This window comes from Myxocyprinus asiaticus, chromosome 5, assembly GCF_019703515.2.
Source record: "Myxocyprinus asiaticus isolate MX2 ecotype Aquarium Trade chromosome 5, UBuf_Myxa_2, whole genome shotgun sequence".
In the NCBI taxonomy this organism is placed as follows: Eukaryota; Metazoa; Chordata; class Actinopteri; order Cypriniformes; family Catostomidae; genus Myxocyprinus; species Myxocyprinus asiaticus.
In genome coordinates, this window is record NC_059348.1 from 2945777 (window position 1) to 2950263 (window position 4487).

A 4487-nucleotide genomic window follows, 5' to 3' on the forward strand; every position below is an offset into this window, starting at 1 on the left:
GGCCCCAAATGTCCTCATCCCTACCCAGTTTTGAAGAGATTATTTTGACTGTTGAGGATTTACTTTTTTTTTTTTTTTCTTTTTTTTACAAAGTACTATTGCTGCCAACATGGCAAGTTATAAAACTATTCAAAAATTTTATAATTTCATAGCCATATGACACTGTGTAAGCTACGTATTATTATCTGGACCTTTGCTGGGAAAGAAATGTAGAGACTGAACCTCTTGGAACTTTAATTGAGTACCCCTGGTATAAATCCAGGTACCGGTATATTATGGCAGACATTTACTCAGAACAACCAGCACATTGTTATTTCATTACACAGAATAAACAAGGCTTGTGATGAATGTACTGTAAATACCCATAGTAAACCAGTTTAGTAGCAAAGAAAGATGCTTTATATCTGATGTTGACTGTAAAACTATATGTGCTATAACTGTTCATTTTTTAATGTGTTGTAATTTGACTACTGATAATGGCAATAAAATGTATAATAAAACTAATGTGAGGCCAGAATTTGTCAATCCACTTGACAAAGTTGAACAAAATAAACTTTTTTTTAACTACATAGATCTAGTTACTCTTCATTCTTAATTGAGGATCAATGTTGCATCCCTCCCAAACAAAAATCATTTGTTTGTCTTGATATATTTGCAACAATTCTATTTTTCAGCCACAGCGTTGCTTTTTTCTTTTCCAAGTTTTGCAGTCACAAGTATAAAGGCTATTGTTGTTGTAACACACAAACGGAGGGATTTCAGTTTTACATTCCTGAACAGATTTGTATTAACTGTTAAGAATTCAATTGTTTTGGAAACAGGCCATACTAAACAAGCACGTCATTGCTCAAGAAGAGTGCTGAATTTATGTTAATGTTTTATTCTGTATTGTACACTAAAATTAAATAAACATTAAAAAGCAAAGAATTTCTTTACAAGCAAAGGAAGATATCATTTAAAAATATTTTTTCAAGAAAATGGTGTTATTATTATTTTATATGGTTTACTGAATATAATGTGTATTAGGAAATATGAGAGGACAATTAGATCCATCATTTAAATAACAAAAGTCTCTCTGGCAGATTTAGTGGAGACAGAGGCAAATGAAGAATAATTAATACTTTTATTATACTTCTCGCAATACATTCTTTAAGAGCCGGAGAGAAAGTAAGGTCTAAAAAATTAAAGGTGCTGTTTTTTTTTCTTTCTCTGTTTGGGACAATACATTCTCTGACAGTCCAGACTGAAGGCATATGGCTATTTCTCATGATTAACTTTATGTCTTGCACTCAGGATAAGAGAGTTTGCTAAATGCCTTAAATGTGAACGCAAGTAGTTATGCCACAGTACTTTGGACAGAAGCACAACTATTGTTTGCATTCATTTTTGAGTCCTCTCACTTTATTAGATAAATTAACTTTAAGACGATACCTGTTATCTGCCCCACACTATGGTGTAACTTTGATCTTACGAACCCCAGTATTCGTTGCACGGCCACGCCCTCATCGCCCAACTCAGTCCGGGGAGCCATCCGACCTGTCACTTACCACACCCCCCCCCGCCATTTCTAGAGAGGAAATCCGCCACAGTCATCTGCGCCCCTGGCCTGTGGAACACCTCGAACTTAAAAGACTGGAGAACTAGATACCAACGGGTGATCCGCGCGTTGGTATCCTTCATGCGATGAAGCCATTGGAGCAAGCCGTGGTCCAAACAGAGGGTGAAAGCATGCCCCAACAGATAGTATCAGAGGGTGAGGACTGCCCACTTGATGGCCAAGCACACCTTCTCTATCATGCTGTACCTAGTCTCCCACAGTGAGAGTTTGCGACTACTGTACAGCACGGGGTGCTCCTCCCCCTTCACCATCTGGGACAGTACCGCTCCCAACCCCTTGTCCGATGCGTCCGTCTGCAATAAAAAAAGGAGAGAGAAGTCAGAAGAGTGCAAGAGCGGCCCGCCGTAAAATGCAGCTTTCATCCGCATGAACGCCTGCTGACACGGTTCCGTCCACTGGACAGATCTGGTGCCCCTTTTTAGTCAGATCAGAATCAGTGACGGTTGAATAATTGAATAAACATATGATAATAGCCAGCCAGCCCCAGGAACTGTCTCACCTCCTTTTTGGTCTTAGGTCTCGGGCAGGCTGAAATCGCTGCGGTTTTATAAATTTTCTGGCCTTACCTGCCCGTGACCCAAGTGGAAGCCCAGATACCGTACTTCCACCCACTTAATTGCACACTAATTTGGGTTTGCCATGAGTCCCGCTTGTCTCAATGACCTCAGGACAGCCCTCAGATGCTGCAGGTGCCACTGCCAATCATTACTGTTAATATTTATATCATCCAGATAGGCAGCAGCGTAAGCAGTGTGCAGTCTGAGGATTCTGCCCATGAGCCGCTGGAATGTAGCCAGGGCCCCGAACAAACCAAGCGGAAGTGTCACAAATTGGTGTAATCCAAACAGTGTGGAAAATGCCATCTTTTCCTGGGACATGGGAGTTAAGGGGATCTGCCAATATCCCTTCATTAAATCCAGTGTCGAATAAAAGCGAGCTGTGCCTAACTGATCGAGCAGTTTATCAATCCGAGGCATTGGGAACACATCATATTTAGACACCACACTGACTTTTCTATAATCCACACAGGACCAGACCGAGCCGTCACTCTTCGGGACCAGCACCACCGTGCTGGCCCAGTCATTGTGGGATTCTTCTATTACCCCCATATCCAGCATAGCTTTTAATTCTTCCCAAACCACTTTTTTTGTGTTCAGGTAGCCAGTAGGTACGACTGCGTAACACTACCCCTGGGGTCATTTCAATATGGTGTTCTATGAGATTCGTACGACTGGGAAGAGGCGAGAACATGTCGGAGAATTCTCTTTGCAACCTGGCAACCTCTGTAACTTGTGACAGTGAGAGGTGGTCTCCGCAAGTGACCGGGGTGACTTGACCGGTGGCTTTTAAGTTCAAGTCCGGTCCGAGCTCCTCCCTCTCCAGAACAACCATCGCCAAAGTCACGGGGACCGCCTCCCTCCATGGTTTTAGGTAAATCTGATGTACGTTTAACCTCATAATTGATTTCCCCGACTCGCCGTGTGACCTCAAAGGGCCCTTGCCAGTTGGCGAGTAATTTAGAGCTCAATGTGTGTAGTAATACAAGGACTTTATCTCCCGATGCAAATTCCCATAGCTGAGTACCCCTATTATATAGCCGGCTTTGACATTCTTGAGCCTGGAGTAAATTCTCCTGTGTTAATTGTCCCAGTATGTGGAGTTTTTCTCTCAGGTCAAGATCATATTGAATAAAATTTTTGCTGTTTGAAGGTCCCTCCTCCCAATTTTCCCATAGGATGTCAAGCACACTGTGTGGTCGATACCTGTACAATAATTCAAAATGGGGAGAACCCCGTGGAGGTTTGCGGGACCTCTCGTACTGCAAATAATAGGGCTCGAGCCACTTGTCCCAATTTCGAGCGTCTTTGTGTACGAACTTACAAATCATGTTTTTCAAGGTCTTATTAAATCGTTCGACCAACCCATTGGTTTGCGGGTGATAAACGCTGGTGCGAATCGATTTAATGCCTAATAATTCGTACAGGTCGCATAGTGTATGTGACATGAATGTTCTGCCTTGGTCAGTGAGGATTTCCTTTGGAATCCCCACTCAGGAGATAATTTTGAAGAGTGTCTCCACAACACTACATGCTGAGATGTTCCATAGAGGCACTCTATGGACGTGCGCCTCTCCAGCCATTGCGTCGCATGTCACACACTGCAAAATCACTTTAAAAGTGACACACATCCACACACATTACCCCCAATAAATCTTTTTAAATTAAATTAATCCATTTATTTGAACCGCCGCTACCGGGTGTCTATAAAGTAACTTAATCCACCCAATAAAAGTATTCCCGAACCCGTACATTTCCAAAATCTTAAAAAGATAATCCCATTCTACCATATCAAATGCCTTCTCGGCGTCAAGTGAGATGGCAGTGACCCGAGTCTGATCATTCGCCACTGACCACATGATATTGATGAAATGCCTAATGTTATCAGAAGATATGTCATAACTTTACTTAATCGGTTAGCCAAAATTTTAGACAATATTTTAACATCTAGCTGGATCAGGGAAATTGGATGGTAACTCTTACACTCGCTTGGATCTTTGGACCTTTTTAAGAATCAGACTGATCCGGGCTTGCGTCATGGTTGGCGGAAGCTTTCCATTCTTTAATGATTCCACATAAACTTCTAGTAAAATTGGAGTCAGTTCTGTAGCATAAGATCTAAAAAACTCAGTGGGAAAGACATCTGGCCCCGGAGCCTTGCCTGTAGGCATGGCCTTAATTACTTCGCCAAGCTCCTCCAAGTTTATCTCAGAATCAAGAGAATTGTTTTGCTCAGTCATCAGTTTAGGAAGTTCTAATAGTTCCACAAAGTTTCTAATATCCTCTTCAGTAAACGAAGACATGGAACTATA